Raw genomic sequence first — 13,046 nt, 5'->3', positions numbered from 1 at the left:
TAGCGGAGGATTCTTTTTGCTGCACCAAAGTGTTGCTTAGTCGAATTGTGTATATATCTAGACACCACACTAACTGGAAAAGCAATATCCGGTTTAGTATGAGTGAGGTAGTTCAGACCTCCAACAATGCTCCTGTATAATTTTCCATCAGCAGTCCCAGTTCCATCTTCTCGTTGCAACTTTCCATTTATATTCATAGGTGTAGTTGCAGCTTCACAATTGGACATGTTGAATTTCTTCAACATATCAGTAGCACACTTCTCTTGACATAGAAATATACCATCGGCACTTTGCTTAATTTCAAGCCCCAGAAAGTATTTCAATGCTCTTAAATCAGTCATCTCAAACTTAATCTTCATGGACGACTTAAATTCATCAACTAATGATTCACTTGAACCCATATAAATCATATCATCAACATAAAGGCAAACCACCATAAAGTCATTACCTTGGTGCTTGATATAGAGAGTGGGTTCATTTTCACTCCTCTTGAACCCACTAGCTTGAAAGAAGGAGTCTATCTTGCTATACCAGGCACGTGGTGCTTGTTTCAGCCCGTACAGAGCTTTACGCAGCTTATAAACTTTGCCTTCATTTTCATTAACAAAGCCTTGAGGTTGTGAGACATATACCTCCTCTTTTAATTCACCATTAAGAAACGATAACTTCACATCAAATTGATAGACTGGAAGCTGAAATTGAGCCGCAATAGCCAGAAAGACTCTTACCGTCTCAAATCTTGAAACGGGTGAAAAAGTCTCATCAAAATCTACCCCTTGTTGTTGCGAGTACCCCTTTACGACTAGCCGAGCTTTGTGGTTTTGAATGCCTCCATCGGAATTGTATTTTTTGCGGTACACCCATTTGAGTCCGATGATATTCTTGGAAATCGGTTGATCAACTAGCTCCCAAGTTTCATTTTTTTCTATAGATTTCAGTTCTTAATCCATATCAACCTGCCACACATCACTTTCAATAGCCTCGTCAAAAGTAAGAGGGCAAGTCATATACAAAGCAAAATTGCAAGTCCTGTAAATATCACGGAGTGAACGATAATGCTTTTGAGAATCTGACGATGAACTTGAGGAAGAAGGTGTTGATGGAGTACTGGGGGATGAGCTATGAGGCATGTTTTGACCACTGTTGTGTTGAGGGCTGTTAGGTGGCGTGGAATCGGAAGATGATGAGCTACTGATGCTATTCTGCCCAATGCCAGCAGTAGGAGGTTCTGGCTCATTAGGCCCCAGACCTGCTTGTGGATGCTGCTCATCATCGCTCCAAACCCATCTTTCTGCTTCATTAAACCTAACATCTCGACTCACAATCACCTTACCATTTACCGGGTTATACAACTTATATGCTTTTGATTCACTACTATAGCCAACAAAGATGTATTTTTCAGATTTACTATCAAGTTTGCTACGTAAATTAGAAGGAATCAAAGCATAAGCTAGACATCCAAATATTCTTAAGTGTTTTACCCGGGGTTTCTTACCTCGCTATGCCTCAAATGGTGTTTGATTCATCATGGATCTGGTGGGGGATATGTTCAGCAAATACACAGCCGTTGCTACTGCTTGTCCCCAAAATTTATTTGGAAGACCCTTTGCCAACAACATGCTTCTGGCCATCTCTACCACTGTTCTATTTTTATGCTCCGCCACACCATTTTGTTGAGGCGTGTAGGGTGCAATAAGCTCTCTGCATATGCCATGCTCATCACAAAAATCATTGAACTAATTAGATAAAAATTCACCACCGCGATCACTACAGAGAGCCTTTATGTGCTTGTCACTTTGATTCTCCAACAACTCGTTAAATTTTTTGAAGTAGTCTAATGCTTCTGATTTCAATTTTAAGAAATAAACCCAACTCATCCGGGTAAAATCATCAGTAAACAATATAAAATATGGACTACCTCCAATCGACTCGGTATTCATAGGCCCACAAAGATCGGTGTGTACCAATTCCATATAATTTGAGCCCCCCCAAGTTTTTCTAGAAGGAAAGGGCAGCCTGCATTGCTTCCCATAGACACACCCGTCACAAAAAATATGTTCACCAATTTTCGGCAATCCAACAACCATTTCATTTTGACTCAAAACTTTTAAACTTTTCACATTCAAGTGCCCAAAACGCAAATGCCAGAGTCTAGTTTCATTATCTCCTTTAACTACTAATGCATTACCAACATCACTCGACACATGAAGAGGGAACATCCTATTTTGGGTCATAAAAACATTAGCTACAATTGTCTCAGATTTTTTGTCAGTAATAGTGCATTTATCAGCCTCAAAAACAACAAAATAACCACTACACATTAATTAACCCACACTTAATAGGTTATAAGCTAAACTAGGCACAAAGTTCACATTCTGAATAAGTTTAGCATCACCTTGCTTGGTAGTGATAGCTAATGTTCCTCTCCCTTTAACTTGAACCGACTTGTCATCTCCAAATCGCACTTCACTTTTGATCGCCTTATTAAGGTATTTGAACAAGGATTTTGAGCAAGACATGTGATTTGAACAACAAACTGTCAATGAACCATACACTATCAGTAGGTGCACTAATTGGAACATGAGCCATGAATAACTTGGAATCAGCATCGGCTTTCTCGACAAAATTTGCCTTCTGGTCATTTTTCGGGTTTAACCAGCAATCAACTTCCTTGTGGCCGTATTTCTTGCAGCATCTGCATTGCACCAAACTATTTTCCGAACCCCCTCATCTGCGTCCTCTGCCACCACGACCTCGACCGCGAAGTCCATTTCCCCTTCCTGCACCGTCAGCCTTCCCCTTAGAAGAAGACTCTCCCTGCAATGAAAAAGCTGTTTCCTCCACTTTTTAAACAGATTTCCGACTCCTTGCTTCATCAACTAACAGAGAACTCATTAATTCATCAAAGGTATATTTACTTAAATCCTTTGACTCCTCAAGCACAGGGATAAGATGATCGAAATTAGCATTTAAATTGCGCAAGACTTTACTTAAAATAGTCTCGCTAGTCATATTTTCACCATACGACTTCATTTGACTGACAATTTCAGTCCCTTTCAACAAATATGATTGCACAGACTCGGTATACCCCATTGTCAAGGCAGCAAAATCGCGACGGAGAGTTTGTAAACGTACCTTAATGACCCTCTCGTCACCCATATACTCTTGTTTGAGTATCCCCCATGCGTCATGAGATGTTGTTGCTCTTGAAATAGGCGGAAAAATTTCATACTTGAGTGCAGACTGGAGGAAGAACATCGCTTTTGCATCTCGTTTGCGATTCTCCTTCAGTTGCTGATCAGGCACAGTCGGTGCCGGAGTCGGTTAGGTATAACCAACCTCCACCAAGTCCCATAGCTCTTGAGACTTGAACATAGTCTTCATTTTAACTCCAAATATGATATTTCCCCCCTTAAAAACTGGAATTAATGGTTGGGTCGAAGAATTGGTTCTGTTTCCTGCCATTCTTCGTATTTTAGTTGGGATATTTTTGTTTGTTTGGAAATCTGGGTGTCTGGCAATTGATTTGGGGCTTTAGTTTTTCGGGAAGAAAGTGAATTGCAGAGGAAAGTGGTGGGGCTTTGGTTGATTTTTTTTTTTTTTTTTTAATGGTGTTTGACTTTTTTTTTTGTTTGGGATTTTCGTTGTTTTGCAAATGGATCAAAACTTGCTCTCCTGATACCACTTATTAGAGTAAAATGGGAAAGATTTATATTAAGTTAAATGAATCAAATACAAAGGGAGGCTATTTATACTAATGACACCTTAACTTACTTATCCTACAAATAGGGAAACTGCCCATAAAATTAGGCCACTAATCCAAATAATCCACTACATTATTGGCTCCTAATATGACTCCAGCAACATAAGACCATAGCTAACAAATGACCACATGTTCCTAAACACTAGGACAACTTTGAATTAGTTTCAACATGCTCGGTGCCGGCGCCTAGCACGGCCACCAGTGCACCGGCTGGTGCTCCCATTTGCTGCGATTCAAGATCTTTGTTTCCCTTTTGCTTTTTGTCCTCCCCTTTTTATTTCATTTTCATCGACTGATGAGAATCTTAATTAGAGATTTTATATCCTTAGTATGGTGGTGGTGGTGGTTGTTGTTGTTGTTGTTGTTGTTGTTGTTATTCTTCTTCTTATTATTTTATTATTAATTTTTTTTTTTAAGAAAAAAAACGCAAACTTTTATTAATCAATCAAAAGTTTACAAGAAATTAGTGGGCGCCGAGATACAATCTGGGCCCTCACTCCCTTATCGATAACAAAGCTAAGTCTAGTAAAAATGTAAGCGGCCGCGCGAGCCCCTGCATCCTTAGAAACAATAACCAGCGAAGAAAAAGAGAAGGGTAGGAAACAATAACCAGCTGTCGTGCACAAATCCCGGTACTTGGCACACTTTAGCTGAGCAGCATCAGCAACAACCCAACCCGGCACAAAATCGGACAACCCAGTCTGAGACAAAGAGGAAGACCCAGTCAGATCGACACACACACCACGCCCCCTATCTCAGGAATAAAGAAGCAGATCCACCGGAAGAAGGGAGCAGCCACGCTCATCAACCAAACCGATATCAACCTCCCTACCAGCAGAGATCTCCGACCTGTAGCAGATGTCCTATAAGGTGTCGCGAACGAGGTTATGCCGATGCTTAACGCCCACAATGCCATCACAAGACACAGCATGATCGCCATAAACATCCCCAGCAAAAACCCGAGAACAAGCAGGATATAGCCTAGACACCGTGAACTAAGGGACGCCGAGTCGATATCTAAGCACACTCCGATAGGACCTCCCATTCATAGTCTGCCCCAACCCAAAAATAGGAAGCGCACGCAACCAATCAGAAGAGTGAGCCCCGTACTGAGACTTCCATAATGCAACCTAACGCGGAGTTAACGAGAAAACAGAGTCCGAAGTAGCGGCAACCTTCGCGAAATATATATCTGCCAATTTCTTTATAAGTTTAGGGGCAGATATTTCACTAGGATCACGTAGAATATCAGAACATGTAACCTCATTAAAATTACGCAGGGCATCGTCAAAAGTAGAGCCAACTGAACCCCCTGACAAGACCATAAGCTATGCTCCCCATAATACAGACGGGCAGGACTAGAGTAACAAAACTCCACCGATCGGGATATGACCGGACAGTGACGGCGAACCTCCTGAAGCATGGTCTCACGATCAACTAAGTTGAACGCATTCTAGAAGTCGACCAGCAACATAGAAAGACCCTCCACACCACCACGAGCCTCAACAAGCTGATTCAAGGCATGAAGAATAGCCTCTCCTCCACCAGATACCCCGACCCCAAACTGAAGAACCGCAAAATAACCCGATAAAGATGGACCAACCAAAAAAGCACCAACCTTAGAGACAAGGCGTCTCCAAACAGTGCCAACAGCAATAGGACGTATACCACCACCCGGTTTAACAAGTGGCCTGAGCGCAGCACTAGCTATGTACTCACCCAGAGCATATGGACACCGGCCCTCAAGGAAAAGATTAACCACCCGAGTAATAAAGGCGGTCAAATCGTCCTAAATAGCCACAACAGCACCACTCAAACAATCCATAAGGTGCTTGGCACGAAAACCATGCCGTCCACAAGAAGTGCCACGCGGGAAACTCCGAATCATATCCAACACAACAGCCGAAGAGGCAACGAGGGGATGATGATCAACAGGCAAAGGGGGTAAAGAGGGAGAAGGGGCGACGGGGTACTTATCCTGCAGAGTCACAAGGGTGGCGTCGCAGTAATTGGCAATACCTGATGAAGAAATCACCCGCACAACAGCAGTATAATGATCATCACAGATCTTCCTCCGACACTGCCGAAGGTTAAGCTCGCTCAAATCAAGATCCACCTCCACATGAAAGGAAGGGGGAACCTCATCCAAAGTCGCCCGTAAGAGCCGCAAACTGCCACCAGGCACAACCCAAGCAAGAATAGCACTGGTAATACTCTCGTTCTGGCACTGGCGTCTGACAGCGGTCCTACACTCAAGATTACTCCTCGGGGAAAAGGGCTTAAGTATACAAAGGGGCAATACAATCAAACGAATCCAGCAGGAGAGGTCACCAGGAGAGCCACCCACATCATCCAAAGCCCCTTTTAAAATCTGAGCAAACCCAAGGCGACACTTAGGAGGGATAGATTTCATAGTGCGTAACCCCAAAGAAAGCAAACGATCAAGCAAAGAGACGGTCCAACAAACTGGCTTAACCCCAACATTAGACGAAATAACCGACGGAGACGGAACAGTAGGTCGGGGAATACTAGAAATAAAAAAATGGACATGGCCATCATCACAAATTGAAGACGCCACAATGTCGTCCCGACTATGCCGACACCTCTTAGGAAAAGGTATGGGTTCTAAGGCACTACCCCACACAAAAAAACCCTCATCCGCTGTAAAGTAATCTCAGCATTAGAATAAACAGTCAAACTATCAGAAAGAGTTTGACGTGTAAGTAACATAGCTTCACCACGGCAGTGCCGATCCTGCAAGTGTCGTAGCATGGCAGTTTTAAAAAGACCCCTACCACTACCATCTTGACTTCCATGAAGACCAACAATAGGACAGTGAAACCATACCAAGTCGGGCATGACGTAGTAACCAACATGAAAAAGGCTACACAACTGTGAGAAAATCTAACAAACCAACACGGTGGCAGGCAAAAAAAACGTCGGCAGCAGCAGCTTAAAACGGAAAACAAATGTAGCCAACACACCACAACCCTCCACGAAGAACACCACAACAAACGATAAACTCGTGGGCAGCAAACAACAATAAAGGAACCAACACTATCCAACTACCCCACCAACACCAGCCACCACATACCCGAACCAACATACCATTCAAAGATGGCGGCCAGTAGCAGCAACTTAACTCGCAGCAACAGTAGCAGCGAGGCGCCAGAAATATGAATAAGCAGTATTAAAAAAAAAATGAAAACCAACCAGCAACGCTGCAACCCTCACAACTCTGCCAACCTAGGCCCACGGTAGCAAGGAGCGGCGCATAAACAGTGGCAGAACCGATGGGAAGGCAGCAAGGAGGGCGGTAGCAGCAGGCGTAAAAGAAAACGAAAGCCGACGCGATAACAAAGCAAAAACTAAAAGGAAATCAGTCCCATAGTTTCAGCGACGCCAGGAATGGCCGTCGACACTAAGGACGGTTAGAGACGACAGACGGCTAAAGGCAGTTGGACGCAACCGTAGAAACAGGATCGAAAACAAACCTCACGCTGCCCTAACCAGAAAACCCTAAAAAGGAAAAGAAAACGACGATCAGCGACAACACCACGGAGAAAGACCGGCGACGTAAGGTCTAAAGATCAATGTGTGGCAGCGCAAGATCGACGACACCGAAGCAGGGGGTGCACGACGAAAATGGTGATCTCTCTCTCTCACGATCGCGCTCACACCTCCAAACACCCACCACCAAGAGGCCGAAGACTGGCCAGCGACGGGCGTGAGATGTCAGTGACGGCAGATGACGACAGTTAAGGTGGCAGCAGCAACTGCACACACATTATTATTATTATTATTATTATTATTATTATTATTACTATTACTATTACTATGATTACTATTATGATTACTATTATTATTACTATTATTATTATTACTATTATTATTATTATTACTATTATTATTGTTATTATTATTATTATTATTATTATTATTATTATTGTTATTATTATTATTATTATTATTATTATTATTATTATTATTATTATTATTATTATTATTATTATTATTATTATTATTATTATTATTATTATTATTATTATTATTATTATTATTAGTGAACATTAGAAATTACCACCTACTATTTAGTCTATTTTACAATTTACCACCACGTATTTGGTTTATTACAACACACCACCTACATTTCGTTGTATATATCCGATTTCCCACCGTATTTCACTCTCGATCATTATTTTACTTAATTCCCGACTCATTAAGTAAATAAATTGTAATATGACCAAACCACCCTTCTTATATTCCTCTGACCTCACAAACTAACACCACCCACCTCACCACATATCCTGATATCCAACCACCAATATCAGCCATCACTTATCTCCTCTCATCCCTCCCACCACTCAAGCCACCTCGACCACCCAACACCCCCAATCACCCACCAACAATGTACACACTCATCACGAACCACCCTATCACTACCCATAAATCCACCACCGATAAAGCCCACCTTACCCAGACACCCGCCGCCACCTATTTCACTACTAACCACACAATGACGCCGGGAATCAGGCCACCACCACCAAACTGCCGAAAATTGACTACTCGTCCACCGAAAACCCTAAATACAGAAATATTATGAATTATAGAGGGTGAGAACCATCCTAAGTAATAAGCGAATAATGCGATTATTCCCGAGATTCTGTTGTGATGATTTTGTACTGTCAATTTTCGATCTAGTAAAGTAATAAGTGATATGTTGATCTGATGGAAATTTGGGGATTTAGGGTTTATGATTTGAGGAAACGATATTTGATTTGGAGTAAATTTGTTAAGTTAAACATTTTATTGTTTTGTTTCCAATGTTTTGATGGGGATAGAACGTCATAAATACATCGGAACTCTAGGATGAATATATCATATTTTGTGGCGGTCGATGGTGTCGGACTGCACATCACGAGGGGAGGAAGGGGTTGTGGCTGTTTATTGGTGGAGATGTGATGATGGGGTGGTCGGGACTGTGTAGTTAAGGTTAAGGTGTGAGGGAGGGTAAGGGAATACAACAAGGGTGTTTTTGTCATTTTATAACTTATTCACTTAACGAGTCGTAATTTAAGTAAAATGATAATCGGGAAAGAAATACAGTGGGAGATTGGATATATACACTCAAATGTAGGTGGTTATTTGTAATAAACAAAATACATCGTGGTAATTAGTAAAATACGGTAAATAGTAGATGGTAAGTTGTAATTTTCACTTATTGTTATTATTGTTATTGTTGTTGATGTTATTATTATTATTATTATTATTATTATTGTTATTATTATTATTATTATTATTATTATTATTATTATTATTATTATTATTATTATTATTGTTGTTGTTGTTGTTGTTGTTGTTGTTGTTGTTATTGTTGTTGTTGTTGTTGTTGTTATTGTTGTTGTTGTTACTACTACTACTACTACTACTACTACTACTACTACTACTACTACTACTACTACTACTACTATTAGTAGTAGTAGTAGATTGACTAGACTAGTAATTAGAAGACTATCCCTATATAATAACACACTCTCTTATTTCTTCTACACACACATTAGATAGTTAGGCTCTTACTTTACAAAAGAACCCTAGTTATATTTATATTCCTCTCTCAATATTCCTCTAATTAAAGTTGTAACCTTTCCTTAATTTTAATCTAATTACTCCTTAGTTTAGTTTAGATCTATAATTCTTCAATAATTTACAATTAGTTCTTTTGGATTGTATTTGGAGAATTGAAGAATTCTTCCATATTTAAATCCAAGTTATTATCTTTTGGTATAATTTCTCCTTAATCTCATTTCTTGTTGTTTATTTACATTTATTGTTTATTTAAATCGATTGTTTGAATTAGTAAGCATGTTTATTGTGTTATTCATGCTTGTTTCTTTATCTGTCATTTTCTCTCTTATAAGTATGTGTGAGTTGTCTTATCTAAGGTCATGATCTTGGGTAATTAAAGGGGATGAATTTAGGTTGTTAACACTTTTATTTGGGTGATTAATTGGTCTTTACTCTCATGCATATGAAGTCTTTGTTGAATTGTTTAAATAAAAGTTTGAACTTTTCCTTGACATGTTTGGCCTATCTTGGTGCTCTCATGCTATTGGATGGTCTTTATGCCATGTTTATGACCAATTTGTCTTAACTAAGTGATGACTTGTTGATGAACTTAAGGTGTCTAAGAAATTAGACATAAGTCCTTGACCATTATCATCATCCATCTCTTGTTAAACCTTGTTTCTTCCTCTATTTACCAAGCGAACCCAAACACCTTAGTTTTCCTTCATTAATTAGAAACAACTTCATTTAGTTTAATTTTATATCTTTTTTCCATCTTAGGTTACAATTAATCAAACCTCCTTCGTTCGTTAGACTAATTTGTGACTTAAACGAGCTAAGTAGCAACCCCACCATCTTTGCGTTCGACCTCGATTTATAATACTTAAATTGGATTATTCTATAAATATTTTTTGATAAAGGAATGACGACTAAAACCCCTTTCATCAAAATGGGGCCGTTGCCGGGGATGGCGTTATGTTATACTTAGTTAGCTAAAGTTTCTAACTTTAGTCTTTACTTGTTGTTTACTTGTTTGTGTAGTTTGCTTGTTTCTTGTAGACTGTGTGTGATTTTTGCCTTACCCTAGTGTGTAAAAAGTACTAGGAAACTTATAGTTTGTCGAGTTGCATGCCTAGTAGGAACATTCACGCTTTTCTCTTTGACTCCAATCCCGGAAGGCTTTTGAGGGCCTTAAGGAATAGGATGATTGCACGGGTTAGAACCACTTCTCAAGAAACTATAAACAAAGCAAATTCACCCACCCAACCTATCATTGAAACCATAACTCAATAAAAACCAAACAACACCATTGATCTTCTACTAGAAAACCCATTTCACGATCTCCAAATTCCTACAAACACACCATCTCCAAATATACCAATACCCCAACCACAAATGGCGGCTCTAAGTGACCGCAACCGCCCAAACCCGAATGACTCCACTTCACCAATTAATTTTGGTACCATTGCTCCTAATAATTTTCAAATTCATCCCGCTCAATTCGTGTTGATTGAGAGAGATAGCTTTAGTGGCAATATTGATGAGGATGGCCATGCGCATCTTCGAAAATTTAAGAACAAGGTGGCCATGATGAAAAGAAATGGAGTCTCCGAAGACACCTTGAGGCTTATGTTGTTTCTTTTTTTGGTGAGAGATAAGGCGGATCGGTGTTTTAACATTCATCCACCAAATACATTCACGACTTGGGATGACTTGGCCAAAGCATTCCTTGCCAAGTACTACCCCTCTTCAAAGACCGCAATGCTTCGCAATGAAATCAAAATGTTCCAACAAGAAGACGGGGATTCTTTGGTTGAAGCATAGGATAGATTCCATTATTTAATTGCTCGTTGCCCTCACCATGGAATACACGCTTGATATATCACTCAAACTTTCTTCCAAACACTATTGCCAAGAACGAAAGATATGGTGAATACATCGGCGGTAAGTGGATTTGACCACCTTGGAGAAGCCAATGACATCGCTTTGATCAAGAAAATGGTGGACTCCCACACAAATTATGGCACTAGAGGTATTGTCTTGATAAGAAGCAAGCCCGCTTCCGAGCTATTAGTGAATGTGGAAACTAATGCCAAACTTGATATGCTCAACAAGAAACTTGAGGAGTTGAGTAGGAAGCAAGTAAACCAAGTTGAAGTGATGCAAAGACCTACATGTAAGTCATGTGGAGGGACGGGGCACACTTAAGATATATGTGGCAATAACCTCTACAACAACAACTTTGAGGGGAACAATGTACAGGGTGTAAATGCCTTCCAAGCATTTATCAACTTCTCAAACCGCCCGCCAAGGCCTCCATTCAACAAAAATCAATGGAACAACAATGATCAATGGAACCAAGGGTACAACCAAGGGCAAAATCAAGGTTTTAACAACATCAATCAAGGATTTAATCAATGGAACAACAACAACCAAGGGAACAATCAGGGATATGAAAGCCAAAATCAAGGACAAGGCCAAGGATATAACAATAATCAAAGGTACCAAGGGAAAAATCAAGGATACAACCAAGGTACAAAGGGAATAACCAAGGAAACCAACAATGAAATAAAAACCAAGGATACCACCAACAAGGGAACAACCAAACTTCCAACTCTAGGGATCAAGGATATGACTTTTCTTTTACACTTGCCAATCAACCTTTCAATCAAGAGCATCCACCTGAAGCAATTAATTCCATGGATGATGCTAAATATGACAACTTGGTTAAGATGATAGGAGATTTGGCAAATTCAACCCAACAAGGCATGAATAACCTCTCCGCCTCTCAAAGAAACCTTGAAGCTCAAGTGGATTCTCAAGCTCTTGCTAACCCCATAAGGCTACCAGGTGGATTGTTATGATAAGGGCAAAATCCAAGGGATCCAATGAAAGCAAAGGAAGTGAATGCAATTATGTTGGGATTTGAAGCGAAAAAGGAAGAAACTTATGCATCACCAAATCAATGAGTCATTAAATGCAACACCTCTTTTGATGGCTAAGGAAAATGCTGGCCCAATGATGTCAACAATTCTAAAAGTTGATAATGAACCCAAAGGAAAGAGCATGGAAGATGACCTTGTTCTTGAGCAAATTATGATGGCTCTTGATGAAAATCTAGAATTTGAAGCCAACCGGGAAAAAGGAGAGATGATAAAGATAATACCCACCACTCCCAAAGTTGGTGAACCGAGGAAGTGTGAAATTGATGAAGAATTTGTGCTTGAAGAAGTTATAGAAGCACCAAATGTGAGCATAGAAGTTGAGACCAACCCGGAAAAAGAAGAAATGGCTATGTTGGAGGAGAGCTCCTTAGAAGAAAATGATTGTAACTTGGTGAGTGAGGCAATTCTTGAGGAACATATAGTTATACCAAAGGCTCCATGTGTGCCACCTCAACCTTTTCCACAAAGAAGAAGGTGGCCAATGAATACTCGCGATGCGAAAAATTCATGAACTTGGTGGAAAAGATGGAACCCACCCTTCCATCTACGGAAGAGAAGCCATACTACACCGACTTCCTAGCGGAAGTTATCTCAAAGAAAGAGAGATTCAATGACCATGAGTTTGTTGCCTCGATGGAAGAGTGTAGCTCGGTCATATCAATCAAAATACCTATCAAGCACTGTGACCCCAAAAACTTCTCAATCATATGCACGGTTGGGAACCAAAAAATTGACAATGCCTTGTGTGATTTGGGGCAAGTGTGAGTGTCGTA

At 40.2% G+C, this 13,046-nt stretch overlaps 1 non-coding gene across 1 annotated transcript; it reads right to left on the bottom strand.

Annotated features, from left to right (window-relative positions):
• Positions 1-11,089: 11,089 nt before the first annotated feature.
• Positions 11,090-11,196, bottom strand: LOC141636082 (small nucleolar RNA R71). The gene has a single exon (XR_012540719.1). It is a non-coding gene; the product is annotated as a small nucleolar RNA R71 (small nucleolar RNA).
• Between the last annotated feature and the right edge of the window lie 1,850 nt (positions 11,197-13,046).

Source organism: Silene latifolia, chromosome Y (genome assembly GCF_048544455.1).
Source record: "Silene latifolia isolate original U9 population chromosome Y, ASM4854445v1, whole genome shotgun sequence".
Taxonomy (NCBI): Eukaryota; Viridiplantae; Streptophyta; class Magnoliopsida; order Caryophyllales; family Caryophyllaceae; genus Silene; species Silene latifolia.
Note: the sequence above shows the minus strand (reverse complement) of the source record. Positions and strands in the feature narration are given on the sequence as shown.